Here is a 15,000-nt window from a genome sequence, read left to right as displayed (position 1 = left end):
GTGTGTCTGTGTGTGTGTGTGTGTGTGTTATTATATGGAACTGGCTCATGCAATTATGGAGTCTAAGAAGTCCTGAGGGTATGTGTGTGTGTGTTTGTTTGTGTGTTATTATAGGGAACTGGCTCATGCAATTATGGAGGCTAAGAAGTCCTGAGTGTGTGTGTGTGTGTGTGTGTGTGTTATTATTTGGAACTGGCTCATGCAATTATGGAGGCTAAGAAGTCCTGAGTGTGTGTGTGTGTGTGTTATTATATGGAACTGGCTCATGCAATTATGGAGGCTAAGAAGTCCTGAGTGTGTGTGTGTGTGTGTGTGTGTGTGTGTGTTATTATATGGAACTGGCTCATGCAATTATGGAGGCTATGAAGTCCTGTGAGTGTGTGTGTGTGTGTGTGTGTGTGTGTTATTATATTGAACCGGCTCATGCAATTATGGAGGCTAAGAAGTCCTGAGTGTGTGTGTGTGTGTGTGTTATTATATGGAACTGGCTCATACAATTATGGAGGCTAAGAAGTCCTGAGAGTGTGTGTGTGTGTGTATGTGTGTGTGTGTGTGTTATTATATGGAACTGGCACATGCAATTATGGAGGCTAAGAAGTCCTGAGTGTGTGTGTGTGTGTGTTATTATATGGAACTGGCTCATGCAATTATGGAGGCTAAGAAGTCCTGAGTGTGTGTGTGTGTGTGTGTGTGTGTGTGTGCGTTATTATATGGAACTGGCTCATGCAATTATGGAGGCTAAGAAGTCCTGAGTGTGTCTGTGTGTGTGTCTGTGTGTGTGTGTTATTATATGGAACTGGCTCATGCAATTATGGAGGCTAAGAAGTCCTGAGTGTGTGTGTGTGTGTGTGTGTGTGTGTGTTATTATATGGAACTGGCTCATGCAATTATGGAGGCTAAGAATTCCTGAGTGTGTGTGTGTGTGTGTGTGTGTTATTATAGGGAACTGGCTCATGCAATTATGGAGGCTAAGAAGTCCTGAGTGTGTGTGTGTCTGTGTGTGTGTGTGTTTGTGTGTGTTATTATATGGAACTGGCTCATGTAATTTTGGAGGCTAAGAAGTCCTGATTGTGTGTGTGTGTGTGTGTGTGTGTGTGTTATTATATGGAACTGGCTCATGCAATTATGGAGGCTAAGAAATCCTGAGTCTGTGTGTGTGTGTGTGTGTGTGTGTGTGTGTTTGTAATTATATGGAACTGGCTCATGCAATTATGGAGGCTAAGAAGTCCTGAGTGTGTGTGTGTGTGTGTGTGTGTTATTATAGGGAACTGGCTCATGCAATTATGGAGGCTAAGAAGTCCTGAGTGTGTGTGTGTGTGTGTGTGTGTGTGTGTTATTATATGGAACTGGCTCATGCAATTATGGAGGCTAAGAAGTCCTGAGTGTGTGTGTGTGTGTGTGTGTGTGTGTGTGTGTGTTTTATTATATGGAACTGGCTCATGCAATTATGGACGCTACGAAGTTCTGAGTGTGTGTGTGTGTGTGTGTTATTATATGCAACTGGCTCATGCAATAATGGAGGCTAAGAAGTCCTGAGTGTGTGTGTGTGTGTGTGTGTGTGTGTGTGTGTGTGTGTTATTATATGGAACTGGCTCATGCAATTATGGAGGCTAAGAAGTCCTGAGTGTGTGTGTGTGTGTGTGTGTTATTATATGGAAGGGGCTCATGCAATTATGGAGGCTAAGAAGTCCTGAGTGAGTTTGTGTGTGTGTGTGTTTGAGTGTGTGTGTGTGTTATTATATGGAACTGGCTCATGCAATTATGGAGGCTAAGAAGTCCTGAGTGTGTTTGTGTGTGTGTGTGTTTGAGTGTGTGTGTGCGTTATTATAAGGAACTGGCTCATGCAATTATGGAGGCTAAGAAGTCCTGAGTGTGTCTGTGTGTGTGTGTGTGTGTGTGTGTGTGTTATTGTATGGAACTGGCTCATGCAACTATGGAGGCTAAGAAGTCCTGAGTGTGTGTGTGTGGGTGTGTGTGTTATTATATGGAAGGGGCTCATGCAATTATGGAGGCTAAGAAGTCCTGAGTGTGTTTGTGTGTGTGTGTGTTTGTGTGTGTGTGTGTGTTATTATATGGAACTGGCTCATGCAATTATGGAGGCTAAGAAGTCCTGAGTGTGTGTGTGTGTGTGTGTGTGTGTTATAATATTGAACTGGCTCATGCAATTATGGAGGCTAAGAAGTCCTGAGTGTGTGTGTGTGTGTGTGTGTGTTATTATATGGAACTGGCTCGTGCAATTATGGTGGCTAAGAAGTCCTGAGTGTGTGTGTGTGTGTGTGTGTGTGTGTGTGTTATTATATGGAAGGGGCTCATGCAATTATGGAGGCTAAGAAGTCCTGAGTGTGTGTGTTTTTGTGTGTGTGTGTGTGTTATTATATGGAACTGGCTCATGCAATTATGGAGGCTAAGAAGTCCTGAGTGTGTGTGTGTGTGTGTGTGTTATTATATGGAACTGGCTCATGCAATTATGGAGGCTAAGAAGTCCTGAGTGTGTGTGTGTGTGTGTGTGTGTGTGTGTATGTCTTATTACATGGAACTGGCTCATGCAATTATGGAGACTAAGAAGTCCTGAGTGTGTGTGTGTGTGTGTGTGTGTGTGTGTATGTCTTATTATATGGAACTGGCTCATGCAATTATGGAGGCTGAGAAGTCTTGAGTGTGTGTGTGTGTGTGTGTGTGTGTGTGTGTTTGTTATTATATGGAACTGGCTCATGCAATTATGGAGGCTTAGAAGTCCTGAGTGTGTGTGTGTGTGTTTGTGGGTGTGTGTTTGTGTGTGTGTGTTATTATATGGAACTGGCTCATGCAATTATGGAGGCTAAGAAGTCCTGAGTGTGTGTGTCTGTGTCTGTATGTGTGTGTGTGTGTGTGTTATTATATGGAACTGGCTCATGCAATTATGGAGGCTAAGAAGTCCTGAGTGTGTGTGTCTGTGTCTATATGTGTGTGTGTGTGTGTTATTATATGGAACTGGCGCATGCAATTATGGAGGCTAAGAAGTCCTGAGTGTGTGTGTCTGTGTCTATATGTGTGTGTGTGTGTGTTATTATATGGAACTGGCTCATGCAATTATGGAGGCTAAGAAGTCCTGAGTGTGTGTGTGTGTGTGTGTGTGTGTGTGTGTCTGTTATTATATGGAACTGGCTCATGCAATTATGGAGGCTAAGAAGTCCTGAGAGTGTGTGTGTGTGTGTGTGTGTGTGTGTGTTATTATATGGAACTGGCTCATGCAATTATGGAGGCTAAGAAGTCCTGAGAGTGTGTGTGTGTGTATGTGTGTGTGTGCGTGTTATTATATGGAACTGGCACATGCAATTATGGAGGCTAAGAAGTCCTGAGTGTGTGTGAGTGTGTGTGTGTGTCTGTGTGTGTGTGTGTTATTATATGGAACTGGCTCATGCAATTATGGAGGCTAAGAAGTCCTGAGTGTGTATGTGTGTGTGTGTGTGTGTGTGTGTGTGCGTTATTATAAGGAACTGGCTCATGCAACTATGGAGGCTAAGAAGTCCTGAGTGTGTCTCTGTGTGTGTGTGTGTGTGTGTTATTATATGGAACTGCCTCATGCAATTATGGAGGCTAAGAAGTCCTGAGTGTGTATGTGTTTGTGTGTGTGTGTGTGTTATTATATGGAACTGGCTCATGCAATTATGGGGGCTAAGAAGTCCTGAGAGTGTGTGTGTGTGTGTGTGTGTGTTATTATATGGAACTGGCTCATGCAATTATGGAGGCTAAGAAGTCCTGAGGGTATGTGTGTGTGTGTGTGTTATTATATGGAAGGGGCTCATGCAATTATGGAGGCTAAGAAGTCCTGAGTGTGTGTGTTTGTGTGTGTGTGTTATTATATGGAACTGGCTCATGCAATTATGGAGGCTAAGAAGTCCTGAGTGTGTGTGTGTGTGTGTGTGTGTGTGTGTGTGTGTGTGTGTTATTATATGGAACTGGCTCATGCAATTATGGAGGCTAAGAAGTCCTGAGTGTGTGTGTGTGTGTGTGTGTTATTATATGGAACTGGCTCATGCAATTATGGAGGCTAAGAAGTCCTGAGTGTGTGTGTGTGTGTGTGTGTGTGTGTGTGCGCGCGCGTTATTATATGGAACTGGCTCATGCAATTATGGAGGCTAAGATGTCCTGAGTGTGTCTGTCTGTGTGTGTGTGTGTGTGTGTGTGTTATTATATGGAACTGGCTCATGCAATTATGGAGGCTAAGAAGTCCTGAGTGTGTGTGTGTGTGTGTGTGTGTTTGTCTGTTATTATATGGAACTGGCTCATGCAATTATGGAGGCTAAGAAGTCCTGAGGGTGCGTGTGTGTGTGTGTGTGTTATTATATGGAACTGGCTCATGCAATTCTGGAGGCTAAGAAGTCCTGAGTGTGTGTGTGTGTGTGTGTGTGTGTGTGTGTGTGTGTGTGTGTGTGTTATTATATGGAACTGGCTCATGCAATTATGGAGGCTAAGAAGTCCTGAGTGTGTGTGTGTGGGTGTGTGTGTTATTATATGGAAGGGGCTCATGCAATTATGGAGGCTAAGAAGTCCTGAGTGTGTTTGTGTGTGTGTGTGTTTGTGTGTGTGTGTGTGTTATTATATGGAAGTGGCTCATGCAATTATGGAGGCAAAGAAGTCCTGAGAGTGTGTGTGTGTGTATGTGTGTGTGTGTGTGTTTTTATATGGAACTGGCACATGCAATTATGGAGGCTAAGAAGTCCTGAGTGTGTGTGTGTGTGTGTGTGTGTGTGTGTGTGTTATTATATGGAACTGGCTCATGCAATTATGAAGGCTAAGAAGTCCTGAGTGTGTGTGTGTGTGTGTGTGTGTGTGCGCGTTATTATATGGAACTGGCTCATGCAATTATGGAGGCTAAGAAGTCCTGAGTGTGTCTGTGTGTGTGTGTGTGTGTTATTATATGGAACTGGCTCATGCAATTATGGAGTCTAAGAAGTCCTGAGGGTATGTGTGTGTGTGTGTGTTTGTGTGTTATTATAGGGAACTGGCTCATGCAATTATGGAGGCTAAGAAGTCCTGAGTGTGTGTGTTTGTGTGTGTGTGTGTGTTATTATATGGAACTGGCTCATGCAATTATGGAGGCTAAGAAGTCCTGAGTGTGTATGTGTGTGTGTGTGTGTGTGTGTTCGTTATTATAAGGAACTGGCTCATGCAATTATGGAGGCTAAGAAGTCCTGAGTGTGTCTGTGTGTGTGTGTGTGTGTGTGTGTGTTATTATATGGAACTGGCTCATGCAATTATGGAGGCTAAGAAGTCCTGAGTGTGTGTGTGTGTGTGTGTGTGTGTGTGTTATTATATGGAACTGGCTCATGCAATTATGGGGGCGAAGAAGTCCTGAGAGTGTGTGTGTGTGTGTGTGTGTGTGTGTGTGTGTTATTATATGGAACTGGCTCATGCAATTATGGAGGCTAAGAAGTCCTGAGGGTATGTGTGTGTGTGTGTTATTATATGGAAGGGGCTCATGAAATTATGGAGGCTAAGAAGTCCTGAGTGTGTGTGTGTGTGTGTGTGTGTGTGTGTGTGTGTGCGCGTTATTATATGGAACTGGCTCATGCAATTATGGAGGCTAAGATGTCCTGAGTGTGTCTGTCTGTGTGTGTGTGTGTGTGTGTGTGTGTTATTATATGGAACTGGCTCATGCAATTATGGAGGCTAAGAAGTCCTGAGTGTGTGTGTGTGTGTGTGTGTGTTTGTCTGTTATTATATGGAAATGGCTCATGCAATTATGGAGGCTAAGAAGTCCTGAGTGTGTGTGTCTGTGTGTGTGTGTCTGTGTGTGTGTGTGTTATTATATTGAACTGGCTCATGCAATTATGGAGGCTAAGAAGTCCTGAGTGTGTGTGTGTGTGTGTTATTATATGGAACTGGCTCATACAATTATGGAGGCAAAGAAGTCCTGAGAGTGTGTGTGTGTGTATGTGTGTGTGTGTGTGTTTTTATATGGAACTGGCACATGCAATTATGGAGGCTAAGAAGTCCTGAGTGTGTGTGTGTGTGTGTGTGTGTGTGTGTGTTATTATATGGAACTGGCTCATGCAATTATGAAGGCTAAGAAGTCCTGAGTGTGTGTGTGTGTGTGTGTGTGTGCGCGTTATTATATGGAACTGGCTCATGCAATTATGGAGGCTAAGAAGTCCTGAGTGTGTCTGTGTGTGTGTGTGTGTGTGTTATTATATGGAACTGGCTCATGCAATTATGGAGTCTAAGAAGTCCTGAGGGTATGTGTGTGTGTGTTTGTTTGTGTGTTATTATAGGGAACTGGCTCATGCAATTATGGAGGCTAAGAAGTCCTGAGTGTGTGTGTGTGTGTGTGTGTGTGTTATTATTTGGAACTGGCTCATGCAATTATGGAGGCTAAGAAGTCCTGAGTGTGTGTGTGTGTGTGTTATTATATGGAACTGGCTCATGCAATTATGGAGGCTAAGAAGTCCTGAGTGTGTGTGTGTGTGTGTGTGTGTGTGTGTTATTATATGGAACTGGCTCATGCAATTATGGAGGCTATGAAGTCCTGTGAGTGTGTGTGTGTGTGTGTGTGTGTGTGTGTTATTATATTGAACCGGCTCATGCAATTATGGAGGCTAAGAAGTCCTGAGTGTGTGTGTGTGTGTGTGTTATTATATGGAACTGGCTCATACAATTATGGAGGCTAAGAAGTCCTGAGAGTGTGTGTGTGTGTGTATGTGTGTGTGTGTGTGTTATTATATGGAACTGGCACATGCAATTATGGAGGCTATGAAGTCCTGAGAGTGTGTGTGTGTGTGTGTATGTGTGTGTGTGTGTGTTATTATATGGAACTGGCACATACAATTATGGAGGCTAAGAAGTCCTGAGTGTGTGTGTGTATGTGTGTCTGTGTGTGTGAGTTATTATATGGAACTGGCTCATGCAATTATGGAGGCTAAGAAGTCCTGAGTGTGTATGAGTGTGTGTGTGTGTGTGTGTGTTTGTGTGTGTGCGTTATTATAAGGAACTGGCTCATGCAATTATGGAGGCTAAGAAGTCCTGAGTGTGTGTGTGTGGGTGTGTGTGTTATTATATGGAAGGGGCTCATGCAATTATGGAGGCTAAGAAGTCCTGAGTGTGTTTGTGTGTGTGTGTGTGTTTGTGTGTGTGTGTGTGTTATTATATGGAAGTGGCTCATGCAATTATGGAGGCTAAGTAGTCCTGAGTGTGTGTGTGTGTGTGTGTGTGTTATTATATGGAACTGGCTCATGCAATTATGGAGGCTAAGAAGTCCTGAGTGTGTGTGTGTGTGTGTGTGTGTGTTATTATATGGAACTGGCTCATGCAATTATGGAGGCTAAGAAGTCCTGAGTGTGTGTGTGTGTGTGTGTTATTATATGGAACTGGCTCATGCAATTATGGAGGCTAAGAAGTCCTGAGTGTGTGTGTGTGTGTGTGTGTTATTATATGGAACTGGCTCATGCAATTATGGAGGCTAAGAAGTCCTGAGTGTGTGTGTGTGTGTGTGTGTGTGTGTGTATGTCTTATTACATGGAACTGGCTCATGCAATTATGGAGACTAAGAAGTCCTGAGTGTGTGTGTGTGTGTGTGTGTGTGTGTATGTCTTATTATATGGAACTGGCTCATGCAATTATGGAGGCTGAGAAGTCTTGAGTGTGTGTGTGTGTGTGTGTGTGTGTGTGTGTGTTTGTTATTATATGGAACTGGCTCATGCAATTATGGAGGCTTAGAAGTCCTGAGTGTGTGTGTGTGTGTTTGTGGGTGTGTGTTTGTGTGTGTGTGTTATTATATGGAACTGGCTCATGCAATTATGGAGGCTAAGAAGTCCTGAGTGTGTGTGTCTGTGTCTGTATGTGTGTGTGTGTGTGTGTTATTATATGGAACTGGCTCATGCAATTATGGAGGCTAAGAAGTCCTGAGTGTGTGTGTCTGTGTCTATATGTGTGTGTGTGTGTGTTATTATATGGAACTGGCGCATGCAATTATGGAGGCTAAGAAGTCCTGAGTGTGTGTGTCTGTGTCTATATGTGTGTGTGTGTGTGTTATTATATGGAACTGGCTCATGCAATTATGGAGGCTAAGAAGTCCTGAGTGTGTGTGTGTGTGTGTGTGTGTGTGTGTGTCTGTTATTATATGGAACTGGCTCATGCAATTATGGAGGCTAAGAAGTCCTGAGAGTGTGTGTGTGTGTGTGTGTGTGTGTGTGTGTTATTATATGGAACTGGCTCATGCAATTATGGAGGCTAAGAAGTCCTGAGAGTGTGTGTGTGTGTATGTGTGTGTGTGCGTGTTATTATATGGAACTGGCACATGCAATTATGGAGGCTAAGAAGTCCTGAGTGTGTGTGAGTGTGTGTGTGTGTCTGTGTGTGTGTGTGTTATTATATGGAACTGGCTCATGCAATTATGGAGGCTAAGAAGTCCTGAGTGTGTATGTGTGTGTGTGTGTGTGTGTGTGTGTGCGTTATTATAAGGAACTGGCTCATGCAACTATGGAGGCTAAGAAGTCCTGAGTGTGTCTCTGTGTGTGTGTGTGTGTGTGTGTTATTATATGGAACTGCCTCATGCAATTATGGAGGCTAAGAAGTCCTGAGTGTGTGTGTGTTTGTGTGTGTGTGTGTGTTATTATATGGAACTGGCTCATGCAATTATGGGGGCTAAGAAGTCCTGAGAGTGTGTGTGTGTGTGTGTGTGTGTTATTATATGGAACTGGCTCATGCAATTATGGAGGCTAAGAAGTCCTGAGGGTATGTGTGTGTGTGTGTGTTATTATATGGAAGGGGCTCATGCAATTATGGAGGCTAAGAAGTCCTGAGTGTGTGTGTTTGTGTGTGTGTGTTATTATATGGAACTGGCTCATGCAATTATGGAGGCTAAGAAGTCCTGAGTGTGTGTGTGTGTGTGTGTGTGTGTGTGTGTGTGTGTTATTATATGGAACTGGCTCATGCAATTATGGAGGCTAAGAAGTCCTGAGTGTGTGTGTGTGTGTGTGTGTTATTATATGGAACTGGCTCATGCAATTATGGAGGCTAAGAAGTCCTGAGTGTGTGTGTGTGTGTGTGTGTGTGTGTGCGCGCGCGTTATTATATGGAACTGGCTCATGCAATTATGGAGGCTAAGATGTCCTGAGTGTGTCTGTCTGTGTGTGTGTGTGTGTGTGTGTGTTATTATATGGAACTGGCTCATGCAATTATGGAGGCTAAGAAGTCCTGAGTGTGTGTGTGTGTGTGTGTGTGTTTGTCTGTTATTATATGGAACTGGCTCATGCAATTATGGAGGCTAAGAAGTCCTGAGGGTGCGTGTGTGTGTGTGTGTGTTATTATATGGAACTGGCTCATGCAATTCTGGAGGCTAAGAAGTCCTGAGTGTGTGTGTGTGTGTGTGTGTGTGTGTGTGTGTGTGTGTGTGTGTGTGTTATTATATGGAACTGGCTCATGCAATTATGGAGGCTAAGAAGTCCTGAGTGTGTGTGTGTGGGTGTGTGTGTTATTATATGGAAGGGGCTCATGCAATTATGGAGGCTAAGAAGTCCTGAGTGTGTTTGTGTGTGTGTGTGTTTGTGTGTGTGTGTGTGTTATTATATGGAAGTGGCTCATGCAATTATGGAGGCAAAGAAGTCCTGAGAGTGTGTGTGTGTGTATGTGTGTGTGTGTGTGTTTTTATATGGAACTGGCACATGCAATTATGGAGGCTAAGAAGTCCTGAGTGTGTGTGTGTGTGTGTGTGTGTGTGTGTGTGTTATTATATGGAACTGGCTCATGCAATTATGAAGGCTAAGAAGTCCTGAGTGTGTGTGTGTGTGTGTGTGTGTGTGCGCGTTATTATATGGAACTGGCTCATGCAATTATGGAGGCTAAGAAGTCCTGAGTGTGTCTGTGTGTGTGTGTGTGTGTTATTATATGGAACTGGCTCATGCAATTATGGAGTCTAAGAAGTCCTGAGGGTATGTGTGTGTGTGTGTGTTTGTGTGTTATTATAGGGAACTGGCTCATGCAATTATGGAGGCTAAGAAGTCCTGAGTGTGTGTGTTTGTGTGTGTGTGTGTGTTATTATATGGAACTGGCTCATGCAATTATGGAGGCTAAGAAGTCCTGAGTGTGTATGTGTGTGTGTGTGTGTGTGTGTTCGTTATTATAAGGAACTGGCTCATGCAATTATGGAGGCTAAGAAGTCCTGAGTGTGTCTGTGTGTGTGTGTGTGTGTGTGTGTGTTATTATATGGAACTGGCTCATGCAATTATGGAGGCTAAGAAGTCCTGAGTGTGTGTGTGTGTGTGTGTGTGTGTGTGTTATTATATGGAACTGGCTCATGCAATTATGGGGGCGAAGAAGTCCTGAGAGTGTGTGTGTGTGTGTGTGTGTGTGTGTGTGTGTTATTATATGGAACTGGCTCATGCAATTATGGAGGCTAAGAAGTCCTGAGGGTATGTGTGTGTGTGTGTTATTATATGGAAGGGGCTCATGAAATTATGGAGGCTAAGAAGTCCTGAGTGTGTGTGTGTGTGTGTGTGTGTGTGTGTGTGTGTGTGCGCGTTATTATATGGAACTGGCTCATGCAATTATGGAGGCTAAGATGTCCTGAGTGTGTCTGTCTGTGTGTGTGTGTGTGTGTGTGTGTTATTATATGGAACTGGCTCATGCAATTATGGAGGCTAAGAAGTCCTGAGTGTGTGTGTGTGTGTGTGTGTGTTTGTCTGTTATTATATGGAAATGGCTCATGCAATTATGGAGGCTAAGAAGTCCTGAGTGTGTGTGTCTGTGTGTGTGTGTCTGTGTGTGTGTGTGTTATTATATTGAACTGGCTCATGCAATTATGGAGGCTAAGAAGTCCTGAGTGTGTGTGTGTGTGTGTTATTATATGGAACTGGCTCATACAATTATGGAGGCAAAGAAGTCCTGAGAGTGTGTGTGTGTGTATGTGTGTGTGTGTGTGTTTTTATATGGAACTGGCACATGCAATTATGGAGGCTAAGAAGTCCTGAGTGTGTGTGTGTGTGTGTGTGTGTGTGTGTGTTATTATATGGAACTGGCTCATGCAATTATGAAGGCTAAGAAGTCCTGAGTGTGTGTGTGTGTGTGTGTGTGTGCGCGTTATTATATGGAACTGGCTCATGCAATTATGGAGGCTAAGAAGTCCTGAGTGTGTCTGTGTGTGTGTGTGTGTGTGTTATTATATGGAACTGGCTCATGCAATTATGGAGTCTAAGAAGTCCTGAGGGTATGTGTGTGTGTGTTTGTTTGTGTGTTATTATAGGGAACTGGCTCATGCAATTATGGAGGCTAAGAAGTCCTGAGTGTGTGTGTGTGTGTGTGTGTGTGTTATTATTTGGAACTGGCTCATGCAATTATGGAGGCTAAGAAGTCCTGAGTGTGTGTGTGTGTGTGTTATTATATGGAACTGGCTCATGCAATTATGGAGGCTAAGAAGTCCTGAGTGTGTGTGTGTGTGTGTGTGTGTGTGTGTTATTATATGGAACTGGCTCATGCAATTATGGAGGCTATGAAGTCCTGTGAGTGTGTGTGTGTGTGTGTGTGTGTGTGTGTTATTATATTGAACCGGCTCATGCAATTATGGAGGCTAAGAAGTCCTGAGTGTGTGTGTGTGTGTGTGTTATTATATGGAACTGGCTCATACAATTATGGAGGCTAAGAAGTCCTGAGAGTGTGTGTGTGTGTGTATGTGTGTGTGTGTGTGTTATTATATGGAACTGGCACATGCAATTATGGAGGCTATGAAGTCCTGAGAGTGTGTGTGTGTGTGTGTATGTGTGTGTGTGTGTGTTATTATATGGAACTGGCACATACAATTATGGAGGCTAAGAAGTCCTGAGTGTGTGTGTGTATGTGTGTCTGTGTGTGTGAGTTATTATATGGAACTGGCTCATGCAATTATGGAGGCTAAGAAGTCCTGAGTGTGTATGAGTGTGTGTGTGTGTGTGTGTGTTTGTGTGTGTGCGTTATTATAAGGAACTGGCTCATGCAATTATGGAGGCTAAGAAGTCCTGAGTGTGTGTGTGTGGGTGTGTGTGTTATTATATGGAAGGGGCTCATGCAATTATGGAGGCTAAGAAGTCCTGAGTGTGTTTGTGTGTGTGTGTGTGTTTGTGTGTGTGTGTGTGTTATTATATGGAAGTGGCTCATGCAATTATGGAGGCTAAGTAGTCCTGAGTGTGTGTGTGTGTGTGTGTGTGTTATTATATGGAACTGGCTCATGCAATTATGGAGGCTAAGAAGTCCTGAGTGTGTGTGTGTGTGTGTGTGTGTGTTATTATATGGAACTGGCTCATGCAATTATGGAGGCTAAGAAGTCCTGAGTGTGTGTGTGTGTGTGTGTTATTATATGGAACTGGCTCATGCAATTATGGAGGCTAAGAAGTCCTGAGTGTGTGTGTGTGGGTGTGTGTGTTATTATATGGAACTGGCTCATGCAATTATGGAGGCTAAGAAGTCCTGAGTGTGTTTTTGTGTGTGTGTGTTTGTGTGTGTCTGTGTGTTATTATATGGAAGTGGCTCATGCAATTATGGAGGCTAAGAAGTCCTGAGTGTGTGTGTGTGTGTGTATGTGTGTGTTATTATATGGAACTGGCTCATGCAATTATGGAGGCTAAGAAGTCCTGAGTGTGTGTGTGTGTGTGTGTGTGTTATTATATGGAACTGGCTCATGCAATTATGGAGGCTAAGAAGTCCTGAGTGTGTCTGTGTGTGTGTGTGTGTTATTATATGGAACTGGCTCATGCAATTATGGAGGCTAAGAAGTCCTGAGTGTGTGTGTGTGTGTGTGTGTGTGTGTGTGTGTTATTATATGGAACTGGCTCATGCAATTATGGAGGCTAAGAAGTCCTGAGTGTGTGTGTGTGTGTGTGTGTGTTATTATATGGAACTGGCTCATGCAATTATGGGGGCTAAGAAGTCCTGAGAGTGTGTGTGTGTGTGTGTGTGTGTGTGTGTGTGTGTGTGTCCTATTATATGGAACTGGCTCATGCAATTATGGAGGCTAAGAAGTCCTGAGGGTATGTATGTGTGTGTGTGTTATTATATGGAACTGGCTCATGCAATTATGGAGGCTAAGAATTCCTGAGTGTGTGTGTGTGTGTGTGTGTTATTATAGGGAACTGGCTCATGCAATTATGGAGGCTAAGAAGTCCTGAGTGCGTGTGTGTGTGTGTGTGTTTGTAATTATATGGAACTGGCTCATGCAATTATGGAGGCTTAGAAGTCCTGAGTGTGTGTGTGTGTGTGTGTGTGTGTGTGTGTGTGTGTGTGTGTGTTATTATATGGAACTGGCTCATGCAATTATTGAGGCTAAGATGTCCTGAGTGTGTGTGTGTTTGTGTGTGTGTTATTATATGGAAGGGGCTCATGCTATTATGGAGGATAAGAAGTCCTGAGTGTGTTTGTGTGTGTGTGTGTTTGTGTGTGTGTGTGTGTTATTATATGGAACTGGCTCATGCAATTATGGAGGCTAAGAAGTCCTGAGTGTGTGTGTGTGTGTGTGTGTGTGTTATTATATGGAACTGGCTCATGCAATTATGGAGGCTAAGAAGTCCTGAGTGTGTGTGTGTGTGTGTGTGTGTGTTATTATATGGAAGGGGCTCATGCAATTATGGAGGATAAGAAGTCCTGAGTGTGTGTGTTTGTGTGTGTGTGTGTGTGTGTGTGTTATTATATGGAACTGGCTCATGCAATTATGGAGGCTAAGAAGTCCTGAGTGTGTGTGTGTGTGTGTGTGTGTTATTATATGGAACTGGCTAATGCAATTATGGAGGCTAAGAAGTCCTGAGAGTGTGTGTGTGTGTGTGTGTGTATGTGTGTGTGTGTGTGTGTGTTATTATATGGAACTGGCTCATGCAATTATGGAGGCTAAGAAGTCCTGAGGGTATGTGTGTGTGTGTGTGCTATTATATGGAACTGGCTCATGCAATTATGGAGGCTAAGAATTCCTGAGTGTGTGTGTGTGTGTGTGTGTGTTATTATAGGGAACTGGCTCATGCAATTATGGAGGCTAAGAAGTCCTGAGTGCGTGTGTGTGTGTGTGTGTTTGTTATTATATGGAACTGGCTCATGCAATTATGGAGGCTAAGAAGTCCTGAGAGTGTATGTGTGTGTGTGTGTGTGTGTGTGTGTGTGTGTGTTATTATATGGAACTGGCTCATGCAATTATGGAGGCTAAGAAATCCTGAGTGTGTGTGTTTGTGTGTGTTATCATATGGAACTGGCTCATACAATTATGGAGGCTATGAAGTCCTGAGAGTGTGTGTGTGTGTGTGTATGTGTGTGTGTGTGTGTTATTATATGGAACTGGCACATGCAATTATGGAGGCTAAGAAGTCCTGAGTGTGTGTGTGTGTGTGTGTCTGTGTGTGTGTGTGTTATTATATGGAACTGGCTCATGCAATTATGGAGGCTAAGAAGTCCTGAGTGTGTATGTGTGTGTGTGTGTGTGTGTGTGTGTGTGTGTGTGCGTTATTATAAGGAACTGGCTCATGCAATTATGGAGGCTAAGAAGTCCTGAGTGTGTCTGTGTGTGTGTGTGTGTGTGTGTGTGTGTGTGTTATTATATGGAACTGGCTCATGCAACTATGGAGGCTAAGAAGTCCTGAGTGTGTGTGTGTGTGTGTGTGTGTGTATGTCTTATTATATGGAACTGGCTCATGCAATTATGGAGGCTGAGAAGTCTTGAGTGTGTGTGTGTGTGTGTGTGTGTGTTTGTTATTATATGGAACTGGCTCATGCAATTATGGAGGCTTAGAAGTCCTGAGTGTGTGTGTGTGTGTGTTTGTGGGTGTGTGTTTGTGTGTGTGTGTTATTATATGGAACTGGCTCATGCAATTATGGAGGCTAAGAAGTCCTGAGTGTGTGTGTCTGTGTCTGTATGTGTGTGTGTGTGTGTTATTATATGGAACTGGCTCATGCAATTATGGAGGCTAAGAAGTCCTGAGTGTGTGTGTCTGTGTCTATATGTGTGTGTGTGTGTGTTATTATATGGAACTGGCGCATGCAATTATGGAGGCTAAGAAGTCCTGAGTGTGTGTGTCT

Source organism: Cynocephalus volans, chromosome X (assembly GCF_027409185.1).
Source record: "Cynocephalus volans isolate mCynVol1 chromosome X, mCynVol1.pri, whole genome shotgun sequence".
Lineage (NCBI taxonomy): Eukaryota > Metazoa > Chordata > Mammalia > Dermoptera > Cynocephalidae > Cynocephalus > Cynocephalus volans.
This window is presented reverse-complemented; position numbering follows the sequence as displayed.